The 13,058-nt window shown below is 41.4% G+C and overlaps 1 protein-coding gene across 1 annotated transcript in view; it reads right to left on the minus strand.

The window, feature by feature from the left end:
• snap25a (synaptosome associated protein 25a) overlaps nt 1-11,294 on the minus strand; it is a 47,426-nt gene extending 36,132 nt beyond the window's left edge. The window contains exon 1 of the mRNA XM_029462938.1: nt 11,153-11,294. The gene's annotated coding sequence lies outside the window, so the exon portion shown is untranslated. The remainder of the gene's footprint in view (nt 1-11,152) is intronic.
• Between the last annotated feature and the right edge of the window lie 1,764 nt (nt 11,295-13,058).

Genomic DNA, 13,058 nt, shown 5'->3' on the forward strand with positions numbered 1-13,058 from the left:
TCAATTGGCTAAACTTCAAGCATGCCTTAAGGACATAAAAACTTGAATGTCTAGCAACTTCTTGATGTTAAACACAGACAAAACTGAAGTTATTATACTTGGCCCTAAACGCCTATGAAACGCATTTTCTAATGACATAGAAGCTCTGGATGGCATTAACTTGGCCTCCAGCACCACTGTAAGGAATCTTGGCGTCATCTTTGATCAAGATCTGTCGTTTAACTCCCACATAAAACAAATCTCAAGGACTGCCTTCTTTCATCTACGTAACATTGCAAAAATAAGACACATCCTGTCTCAAAATTATGCAGAAAAACTAGTCCATGCATTTGTTACTTCAAGGCTGGATTACTGCAACTCATTGTTATCAGGTTGTCCCAAAAAGTCGCTTAAGACTCTTCAGTTGATCCAAAATGCAGCGGCACGTGTATTGACTAGAACAAGGAAACGGGATCATATTACTCCTGTATTAGCTGCACTGCACTGGCTCCCGGTAAAATACAGAATAGAATTCAAAATCCTTCTCCTGACTTACAAATCAATTAATGGTCAAGCTCCAGCATATCTTAAAGATCTCATAGTACCTTATAAACCAACTAGAGCATTACGCTCCCAGACTGCAGGGTTACTTGTGGTTCCTAGAGTCTCTAAGAGTACAATGGGAGCCAGAGCCTTCAGCTATCAAGCTCCTCTCCAGTGGAACCAGCTTCCAGTTTGTGTTCGGGAGGCAGACACACTCTCCACATTTAAGAGTAGGCTAAAGACTTTCCTTTTTGATAAAGCTTATAGTTAGGGCTGGCTCAGGTTTGCCCTGGATCAGCCCCTAGTTATGCTGCTATAGGCTTAGACTGCCGGCGGACACCTCCCTGCTCTCTTCCTTCTCTTCCTCTCTCCTCCCCTCCCTCTCTTCTTCTCCCTCTCTATCTGTATGCATGTATGTAAATGTATGTTACTAACTCACCATCCGGAGTATCATACCCGGAGTGTCTGTCTCTCATGTGGCAGGTTGCCACTGATAAAGTTTACGTCAGGATCATGAATCGTGACAGCGCCTACTGACCTGGTCCTGCTGGACACCGGGAAGCCTTATTGACATTTTCCTGGATTCATCCATACTTTCTATTTCTTTTTTTCCCAACACAACATAATTTCTGTCAAATGTTGTATTTGTACTATGTTGTTTATCCTGTACACACGACATCTATTGCACATCTGTCCGTCCTGGGAGAGAGATCCCTCCTCAGTTGCTCTCCCTGAGGTTTCTTCCATTTTTCCCCCTTTAATTTTGGGGTTTCTTTTAGGAAGTTTTTCCTTGTGCGATGCGAGGGTCTAAGGACAGAGGATGTCGTAACCTGTACAGTCTGTAAAGCACACTGAGACAAATGTATAATTTGTGATATTGGGCTACACAAATTTGATTGATTGATTGATTGATTGATTGATTAACAATCCACACATCAGAAACACGTGGCTAACGAGCATCATAACAGTGCAGGCTTCAGACAGAAGTTAACACTTCAGAAGCCCCAGAGATAGTGAGGGTGAAGCACATGACTTTCTCCACTGGGGCCTTGAGAAGAGCACCGGACATTCAAACCCAGAGTTGAGGAAGAAAAAGGAACTAGAGGAGAAATGGTTAGCCTACTCGTCCATCAACAGGCAATTACTTGGAAAGTATTTCGATATTTCATTCACTCTCTAAGTTATTTTTAGCCAAGCTAAAGCTCCAGGGATGGGACAGTCGGTCCAATGTTAGCAAATGCTGGCATGCAAACACGCTTACCAAAAATGGTGAACATGGTAAACAGTAAAGGTGCTAACAGGGCTGTAGTATTCGAGTCCGGTTTTCTTTTTCGAGACCACTTTTTTGAAGTCTTGCACTTGACTTGGACTTGTGCCTTGTTGGTTTGGTAACTGTATTGGTCTGGGGTGTGACGCATGATGCAAATGAGTAACTGTTATGGGCCAGTAATCTACCTTAACTTCACTACATTTACTATTTATACCTTGTTTTACAACTAGTCTGTAATTGACTATTTTGCCTGCATTAACTGAAATGAGCTGTTATCCTAGCTGTGTGCAGGCAGTTACGCAGGAGAGCAGAGGACTCAGTCTTGACTCGGATGCGACCGGACCTTATCGATTAAGTTGGTCTTGACTACAGTCCTGGTGTTAGCCTTTACAGTAGCTCAAGGCTCTGTTAAGGTTCTGTTTAAGTAAAGCTAACAGAGCCGCTGTACTTAGTCTTGTTTAAGTAAAAATGCCAAAACCTTCACTGGTTCCAGCTTCTGAAATGTGAGAATATGATAGTTTTTTTTGTCATGATATTAAACTAAATATATTTGGACTTTTGACTGTTGGTCAGACAAAAAAAGCAATATGAATTTGTCCCCCTACATTAATCAATTAATTGAGAAAATAATTGAGGGATTAATTGATCATGAAAAAAAACATTGACTGCATCTCTAAAAGGAACAGCATGTTCAAGTCACTGCGTCAAAACCACATCACCACAAATAAAGACCAGCAGCCATATAAAGTGACACATACTCTGCACACACACTCTGCACAAACAAATCTGCAGACAAACTTAAAATCAGACTGCATATTGAGATATAGCAAATGAGAAAAAATGTGCTGCTATGTGATCAGAGCAATATGCATTTTTAAAATATACTGTCTAGAAACGAGGCTAAAGATACAGTAGTGGACTGATGATTATTGCTCATACAGACGAAGTAATAAACATCAGTCCTGGCTGCGAGTCTGCCTGTGGCATGATAACATCATGTGGTTGTGAGCGTTTGCATACAGAACAAGAACATTTGACTGACACGTAAAGTTTTATTTTGGATGTTTTGTTGATCTGTTTTTGAGGATTCTATTGTAAACAGAAAAGAGAGGCCGAAGCAGTTTGTCAAAGTCAGCGGAAATAATTCTGAGAGACAGTTTTACATAATAACCATGTTGTAAGCACTGGTTAGGTGAGGACCCCACAGCCTGTGTTCTATGTTTACTATGTAAATAGATACAAACATTCAAACATAATCCGTTCATAGTGTCCTACAAGGCATGTTAAACAACACATAAGTAAATCATACAAGACATGTACTGCCCATGCCCATGGCAGTTTACTGAGCTATTTAAAGGGTTGTGGTGGAGCAGAAGAGGGAAATGACTGTTGGCTCTGTACACAGTGGTTTAAAAAACTGTCATTAATGTCGAAACTAGAGCTGTGATTACTTCATTAGTCGATCAACAGTAAAGTAATCACTATTTTGATAATCAATTCATTGTTAAGTCATTTTACATGCAAAAATGGCAGAAAATGGCCAAACATGGATATTTCTTGCTTTTCTCTGTTTTGTATCATATTGAAGTGAATATCTTTGACAACAAGACATTTAAAGACATCACCGTGGACTTTGAGAAACTTGGATGGAAAGTGAGTGTGGTTCTGGGAAGCCAGGAGTTACAGTTTCTTGCTTTTTGGAAGTGTCAAGGCCAAATTGTCATTGATGAGCGGTTACTCACTTGGTATTCCAGTCACAAACCAACTCTCATAAACTCCACTCCTCCACCACTCACTGTGAACAGCTTGAGGGATAGCCACACGGTGACCTGTGTGCATGTTAATGTAAATACTGCTGTACAGTTCATCCATTATCATGTGGAAACTGTCTCATCATCCTACGTGGTGTTCCTGCTGCATTTGCTAACAGATACCAGATAGACTGAGGGTGAAGACAAGGGCAAGCCTGGTGATTTAAGGTCCTGGGCTCAGCGGCTCATTATCAGCCAGCGTCCTGTTCCTTGGAAACAAGTGAGGAGTACAGCAGTAGGGACAATAGAGGGGCAGACAAAAGCATTTCAGTGGTGCAGACTGAGGTGTTTATTTCAAGCTACTGTAGGAACATGAGAAGAACAGGCACACACACACACACACACACAAGGATGAAAAAATGTTGGCCGTAATTCAGTATGCACAGCACACCACAGCAAATATGAGCACCGCCAACACCCTCTGGACCCGTGCAGTCACCTCTGTGGTCTCCTTGGGTGAAAGGGGGTCCTTGCCGCAGCATTTGCCCACACAATGGAAGCACCCAGAGACACATTTGTTACCATCTGGCTATTACAAATGACGTTTTGGCTACTAGAGGGCCGTGAAGAAATTACATTTAACAAGCAAAACGTGACAGCGAGGGGTGCTCATGGGATGTTGGCAGTAAAAAATAGGGTGGTTCAGTTGGGGCGAGGGGTCTGAGAGGAAGGCGGTGCAGATAAACATATGAGCAACAATCAACCGAGCAATTTATGTACAGGACCCTGTAGCCTGTTTTGAATTAGAAGCACAACCTCTCGTGTTTTACGATGCAATAAACGTCAGGGCACTCTGGGTGAAAAATGCAGCAGATGTCCTTTTTATATCTGCATGTTTGATGGAATCCGAGGCAGGATACGTTCAAGCCAGCAGCAGAGTACGAAGGCAGAACTCCTGATGTTTTGGCAAGGCTACAGTAACGGACTAATAAACTGTTATGCCCTAATCAATATTGATGTCTTTCATTAGTCCTTTGGTCACAGTTGTTGCATGGAGCATATTTCACAGTTCACAGTCAGGAGACTCCACTAAAGAAGTCCAATCAATGATCCCCAGAGGTTTCACATATGACACATTCAAGACTACAAAGGCTCTACTTCATCCATGGCCAGGGAGCCATAGTAGCCATGCCACTTCAGTGTCAAACAAGAGCCTGTTAAATACTTAAAAAGCCATAAAAACTGCTTATTTTCTAGATTGATCGATTAATTGTTGGTCAGAAAATAGGGACAAAATATCCATTCTGGTTTCTTCAACTCTTTAAATGTCTTGTTTTGTCAGTCCAAAATCCAAAGATATTAACTTTAATATCACATTTAAAAAACTGAGAAAAGCAAGTAATCTGCATTTGAGAGGCTATTTTTGCATGAAAAAGTACTTTAACTATTATCAAAATAGTTGGTGATTATGTTTTTGTTGATATACTCAAAATGAATTCATTACAAAGTCAAACCAGATGCAAAATATATCACACCATGCCATTATGCCCTATAATGCAGTAATGTGTACTCTATAATGAATCAAACATCCCCTCCATCTTATACATAAAGTTTATATAAAAGCATTGCAGAGGCTAATCCACACCAACAACCTCTGTCAGCTGCACTGCAGCATCATAAATCATATTTCAACACTTTTACCGAAACAATACCGTAACACACTCCACTGAGCCTTGAATTAAAAGTGTCTCCACGCTCCGCACAGTGCCATGTTTGCAGAAGAATGATACAGTCGTATTGTCCCTGCACCTGAGCACACAATGCCATGTAACGTAGAGGGCGGAGGGCGTGTTCATTTTGACCTGAGCAGATTAATTGGTGACTTTATGCTTCACTGATAGGGATAAAATATCTTTACATGCTTTTATTCTGGAAACAGAGACTTTAGTTGTACACGGATGGTTTACAAAAGAAAGCTGCTGAAGCCCTGGCTCATGCCGTGGGGAAAGTGATATGTTTGAAGCTACAGATCAATGTGAAACCCGAGCAGTCTGCGTCATATTCTACACACGCACACTCCAAAATATCAGCTTGTAATAATAGCAGCCTGAAGTCAAATCTGAGACCCAATGTTTATTAGTAAAGGTACTTCTGATTTCTCCAATTTACCTCAAAATAGATATGCTTTCTGTCCCATATACCATATGAAATGGCACAATTTTGAAATTTCGCTTTGAAATGTGTTACTTGATCCTTTTCTGTCTGTAACTATGTGTTCTTTGTTTATGGTGTTGCCCGGTTCCCCTTGGAAAGGTATTCCTACAACAGATAGTTGTTCCTGTTTTAACAGGAACAACTATCTTTATTGGAGACAGTTATGACATTTGGCAGTTTACTCTCCGTGTGACTCCATAGTCTCTCATTCCCTGGCTCTTTAATCACTTTCCCTCCCTAAATTTCTTTCATTAATCAAAAGAATAAAACTCTAACCCTGTGAGAGTGGGAGAGAGGACAGATGGCAGAATGATGACAGTGCCTGACAGCGCCGTTGATTGGCCTCGAAGATAACTGTCTCATAAAATGTGGCTTTAAAAGATAAAATGAAGCAGGAGTTTTTTTTTTCAGTTCTAGAAAAGCTTCAAAAGCAAGAGCATCCCTTGGGAGATAATATCAACCCTCTGAAGCTGTCATATCCTTTCTGCGAGAGGGTACGACAGAGGTAAGATAAACTACACTAAATTTAGAGAAGTCAGGCTTTTGTGTCAGCACTGAAAGGAGTCTTGACAACTACAGTGTGCTGCTTATAACTGTGACCCATCTCCATTAATAAGCAAGTAACTCCCCTACTTAACACAATGAGACAATCCTATCGACCTGACAAGCTTTAGAAAACATAAAACAAACAGTAGCATAGCTAAATAAAGATAGAACCAACAACACTGTCTCTTTCCAATACAAACTAATAAAAGCAACAAACTATTTCCGTCATAGTGAAAGATAATTTAACGATTAGTTTTTATTTGGATGTGGTTTGAGGTTTGACCACTACACTTGTTCTTTATGCTTCGCCTCAAAGGCCTCTGGAGCAGCCATTTTGTTTCTGTGTTGTTGTTCACATGTGGAGTGAGAAAGTGAGGTTGCCTCGCGAGGGCTGACTGGACACAAAAAAGCTAAACCCTGCCTTTCACCCTGACTTGCCGTTTTCACTGCCACTGCTTTACATTGCTTTCACAGTGTGGAAGAAATAAACTCTCCAGACTGGAAACATCAGGACTCTTCTCTTCTGTTTCATTCACAGGAAAAGTTTAGGAAATGCGTTTATTCACTTTCTTGCCAAGAGTTTGATCTGCATTAGGTTGTCTCAGTACCTGTACTCGGTACAATCACAGTGAAGTGGAATCTAATTGAATTTAAAGATCTCAGTTAGGTGAGAAGATATATGAAGCTACCACCAGCAGCCCATTAGTCTAGTCTAGCTGAAAACAGCTGGTCTGGCTCTGTATAAGTTCACTAAATATCATGTTATATCTTGTTTGTTTTAATTTGTTTAATAAAAGTTGCAAAAATGACACTGTTTTTTTTTATTAAATTCAATTAATTTTTGTTTTATTATTCATGGTATTTTTGTTGTACTTTTATCAAGCTTTACCTGAATCTCAGTTTAAAAAGATTCAAACAAAAACATGTTTTTAGACTTCAGTTTTTGTACTTTGGATTTTGACACCTTCTGAAAGAGCAAAGCTGGCTGTTCTCCACTGTTTCATTACATTACAGTTCATTTAGCTGACGCTTTTGTCCAAAGCGACGTACAAAAAGTGCAAACAATCATGAGGATATAACTCCGAACAGCAAGAATCTTATAGGTACAATAGCTTCAATCGTTTAAGTGAACACTGTCTTCAAATAAGCCAGTTTGAAGTGCAACATAAGTGCAACATACAGAAACAATAGAATACAAATTCAACTATTAGCTATAAATAAGCCAAACCAATTTCCAGTCTTTAAGCTAAGCTAAACTAAGCTAAACTACGCTAACCAGCTGCTGGGTGTAGCTTCATAATTAACAGAGAGATGAAAGAGTGGAATCTATATTTTCATCTGCAAGAAAACCATTAAGCTTTTTTCCCAAAATGTCAAACTCTTATGCCCTATGTCAGTGGATTTATATCATCTCTGTGTTTCTGTAATCTATTTTACAGTTTTTACTCAATCTGCAGTTGTCCCTTAATCAAATATCTTTCAAAGGTTTGACCTCTGTAATATATTACGTAGCTAAAGTTTAATGTTTGTAATATGTATTGTTTCAAAGCTAAAACCAGACATTGTGAAGCACATGTGTGATGTGCTGACCACCTGGTTAAGTCAAAAACAAAGGTGGATACTTTAAAGTCATGATGACAAATGTTTGTTTTCCAGGTCATAATGATTTTGCACCGAGAAAATAAAAAACCCTGAAAAATAAATAACCTCTGTAATGTTTACTCCAAGAAGCAGACACACACTCAGACAGAATAGCCAAGTCTCCTCTGGCTCTGGACTATGAACCAAGAATGGGCACCACTGTGCTACAGAACAGCATACTTGTCCACCACAGGGTATTATTCGGGACATTTCAAAGTGACTGATGCGAGAGCAGCAGAACAAGCTCTGCTGAATCCAAGAGGATGATTTTTGTTTGTCGTGCAGATAAAACCTGAACTGCACCGTGAGAGTGAGAAACATCCGCAGTACATTTAGTTCACAATCCCAATCCAGAGTTTACAAAAGAGGGAGCAAAGCAGTGGTGTAGTTATTTGCTAGTTCTTTGCTTAAAAATGCCCTTGAGCAAAGAGTTATTGATGGTTCTCTTTCCTCTTTGAGCAGGTTCAGTTGTTTTCTATCTCCAGCTCTATGTTGGATTCAGGTCCAAATGTAAACAGCTTTTCTGTGATTCTGGCCCTGCTGCGTTGTTGGTCATTACGTGGAGTGAAACATGGGGTTTGCACCGAAAATGACATACATGCAATCATTGTTTGCAAATGACTGCTAATGTAAAATATGAAACAAGACTGAAGATGTTTGATGAGTGAAGGCCACACTATTATTCCACACTCTACCACAAGCAATAGTTTTTTGCCTTTTTTATTGTTCTTATGTAACAGAATGGGACTATAAATGCATTTCGCTGTACAATGGGTTGTACAATAACGATACATAATCCTTATATTCTTGAAGATCATCATCTCAGACAAAGAGGAAGTTCTAATTAAGAATATCAAATGTCATTGTCTCAATTCATTGAAGACCAATGAGAGAGGATTAATGTGTCTGTGTGAGGTTAATGTGCGTGGTTGCTTATGCAGACGTAGACTTGAGATATAGGAAACAAATGAGACCTGTACCTGCACCAAAACACGCAATGCGCAGCCGGCTCAGTGTTCACCAGCATCGATCACTGAGGCTTCAGCTCCGTTTCAGAACGGTGCAATACAGGCAGGCGTGAAAGCGCCCGTGTGAAATGAACAATGGCCAGGGTGTTTCTGAGAAACAATCAGTGGATGGTGATGGTGTTGTGAGTCACCATTTATCTAGAGAGCAGCCCCTTCACAGTGTGTGCCGTATAGGCCTGTCACCCCTCCCCCCACCACCCCCTCCCTGTTTCGGTCTCTCTCCCTCTCTGCAGTCCAAACAGTGCAAGCCGCATAACACGACATGGTGTAGCGGTCATGGCAACTGGAGCATTCTTGGGGGCTTCACTGTGCTCTCTATATACTGTATGCTATAATGTGCCATTGTAATGAATACGCTGCTGCCACAGTCTGAAGACTGCAGGCTACACTTCCTTTAGAAATGAACTCATATTTGTTTTCTTCTGACTTCAAGACCGAATCTGTGATGTCAAGGTCATTAAAAATCCCCCCAAACTCACTAAAGGAATGTGAGGACATCTTTTTGTAAAAGTAATCCTCATGTCAGAGAGCTCAATGCGGGATTCCCAGTGATGTGAAAAAAACACTCAATCAACCCCCAAGTGACAGCAGCGACCATCTGCCATACAGCCACGTGAGCTAATATGAAAGAATTCCAGTTGCCAGAGATCAAGAGGACTTTAATATCTAATCTGCCGCATCGTCAAACCTCAGGATAGCCAAAAATCATCATCATCTATGTCTGCATCACGAGTCTCGGGAATCTCTCACTAGCAGCCACGGTAGTGTGCGCTGTGCGTGACAGACGGCACAGGGGCGTCAATTCAACGCACACAATCCAGACATCGACCATCGTTTCTCACAAAAACGTCCATACCTGCAAAAATCGTCCAAGTTTTCCAATAGACAGGTTATTTCAATTTGGCATGTGAAAAATCATTACACATAACATAGTAAATGCCACGCATAGACGCACGCAGAGACCTGTCTGGGCCGCTCATGCATGCTTTTGAAAAATAGCTAATAAAGTCTCATTTGGAAACAATGCCATAATGTTTGCATAGCTTTGTACGTAGTATACATGTAGCCTTACGCATGTGGAGTGCTCAGGTACAAAATTAGCACCCAGCCTCTGTGCGCCATGCGTGATTGACAGACAGACAGCGCGTGCGGGGCTCACTGACACTGATGTGCGTTTGATGAATGAATACTGAGGAGGGGGGGGGCTCTTCCTTCCCATTACCCCCCCACCACCACTACCATAATACCAGCAGGATATTTTCGAGCTCCCTTCATGCTTCGGTCGCGTAAATGTGCCACGGATTTATTATGTAATGACACTGCGTAAAAACAAATACAAATAAAAGGAAGCGACGCATTCCTGGAGCTGGATCATGTCTCAAGCCCCCCCACCCTCCTCCTCCTGTTTATATCGGCTACCCTCCTCACACCGACTTCCACCGTGGCGCAGTTTACTGTAACGTGATATTCTCCTCATCAGACCACATACACCGCAATCACACCGACTCCTCTTCTCACATCAGCGGGGATGCTGTTTTTCTCTCCTGGCTGACATGAGCGCGACAGATGTTGCTTGTTGTCCCTGATTCCCCATCTTGCTGCGACATCAGCAGTCTACCTGCTGAGTCTATCAGCTTTGAGGCGGGAGACGAGGCTCCCAGTCAGCCACGACACTGGTTTAAAGAAAAGCATCCTCTCTAAAATGGCTGGGAGAAATGTTTGGCTCAGACACAACCCCGAACCTCTTTCACAATGCGGTGTTTAGACATTGAGACATCCAGTTCACCTCCTCACTGTGGTTTCCTACTCCGGCGCTGTCCAAGGTGCTGAAACATTGAAAACGCCCACATTGAATATACGCATTATAGCGCACCACATCCATGCTCTCAGCAATCCACTGCGCGTTTGAGATGTATCACCCGGGAGGTCACGCATTGCTTTCCTTGCATTCTTCAATTTCTTCCCACTAACAATGCTGCAAATCATCCGCTATATTCCCAGACAAGATGAAACCCCAAAAAAGCTGGTATTATAGCTTGCATCACCACCATTCAGAAATCAGACGTCCAATGTTCGCGTTTAATGAATAACAAACATCTGCTGCTTCACGGCACACAAAATACAACCCGCTTAAGAAATATCAATGTTAAAAAGGGAGTAGAAAAAGTCTTGAGTCTTACCTGTGCCTGGTGTCGGTGCCACGCAGTCAGTTTGGGAGGAAATGCCTGCGTCTATCAACAGCTAACCGATACCAGCCTCTCTCTCTCTCTCTCTCTGTATATGACTGGGATGCTGCAAAGGCACTGCTACGCGTCGGCTGATTCCTCCTCACTTTTTCAATGGGGGGGGGGGGGGGGGGGGGGGGGGAGCAGTGCAGCTCTCATCAAAGATGGCGGACACTTTTGACGTCAGCAGCAGCTTTTAATAGATATCTGACAGAAGGAGAGACTTCAATAAATATTTGTTATAACGGCCAGCTGTGTGGAGAGCAGCTGAATATTTCAGATCGATGAAGTGTTGGTGTATGTTTCATATCCCGCCACGGACCTACCAGATATAGATTCAATAGCATATTAAATATTAATATAGACACAGTTAATGCAGGAGCATCTGCATCTTATTCTCACCACTCACCCCCCCCCCCCAAAAGAAGTCACAGGATTAGTTTTCTTTTGCTTTTCCAACTTAATAGATGTAAAATTATTATGGCACCAGAAGAGAATGTGACCATATGCCAGAAACACTAGCATTGCACGGCCACTGTTCACAAAGTCAGTCTCCTGTTCAGTATACACAGGATTTTTGCAACGTTTCCACAATAACTTTATACCAAAACAATGTGACTTGTCAAAGATGTTTACACCTGCATGACTAATCATACTCATACTGGTTGGTGTAACCACGTCTGTGGTAACCAAGGTCTCTATGTTAAAATGTAGTTTTAAGACAGACTTTCTACAGTTGATACTGTGCTTACAGGGAGCATGTTCCTAAATGATTTGCACAGAAGAGAGTGGGAACTGGGGGTAAATAGGGAATTATTATATGGTGTTTACCATGGAGTGAGTTAGGGACTTTACATAACTTTTAAACAATTGTTTCCCAGTCTTAATCACCTTGAAGTCATTTTTTAAGCGTGTGGGTGCCCAGCTGTGTTCAGTGATGTGCTGTATCATCACTGTATCTACTGTAACATCACAGAAAAGGAAATACTTTTCCTTTTAACCTTTTACAGTAAGTCAAAGTCAAATATATTAAGAAAATATCTAACGACCTGTTATGAAGTGTAGATGTTTTCATAAGTAGATGCTTCACTACCATGGCTTTAAATAATAAGGTTGGCGATATGCAGTTCTTATTATTAATAATCCCATGGAAAGACTGACATGAATGACGAGTTGATCCTACGAACAAGTATCTGTGTTCCCTGGTGTACCTTATTCCTCTGTGCCCTGCATCTCCATTGTTGTCCAAAAACTATCAAAACACGTCAACAAGCCACAGTGTTGCACTGGCTGTCATGTTCCTTTATTACCGCTAACATAGACTCTGTCGTTTATTTTGAGAGAGTCAGACCGTACTGTTGCTTTAAATACTCACTATAGCGCCAAAGTGGATTAATGTAGCGCAGGAATTAGTCCCCAACTAATGCACTATGTCCTCTTGCTTGACTAATTGACTTGTTTAGTAAATACTACAGAGGGATTTTCTTTAAGGTAATGTTTATATTTGTGGCCTCTTGTTAAAGATGACTTGCTTCTTCTTACAGGCCCAAATACCAATACTGCACATTCATCACATGTCCTCTGTCTGTTACTCAGAAGAAAAAGGCAGCCTAACCTTGCACAGACCAATTGCCATTGTTTGTCACTCAGCTGAAAATACAGTTTATACCATGTTCTGCATGGCATCATATACTCAAAGAATCCCTGCATCATATGAAAAATGTTGAAGCCTAACCACACGACTGGAGAATCATACAGAATGAGAGCCATTGATATTTTCTCAACATGTCTGTGGAGCAGCGTGGGAATGTCCTCCCTCTGTTCTCCTCCAGCCGCCGTCTCTGCTTGGCACTATAACAAA

The sequence above is a fragment of the Cottoperca gobio genome, chromosome 24 (genome assembly GCF_900634415.1).
Source record: "Cottoperca gobio chromosome 24, fCotGob3.1, whole genome shotgun sequence".
NCBI classification, from domain to species: Eukaryota; Metazoa; Chordata; class Actinopteri; order Perciformes; family Bovichtidae; genus Cottoperca; species Cottoperca gobio.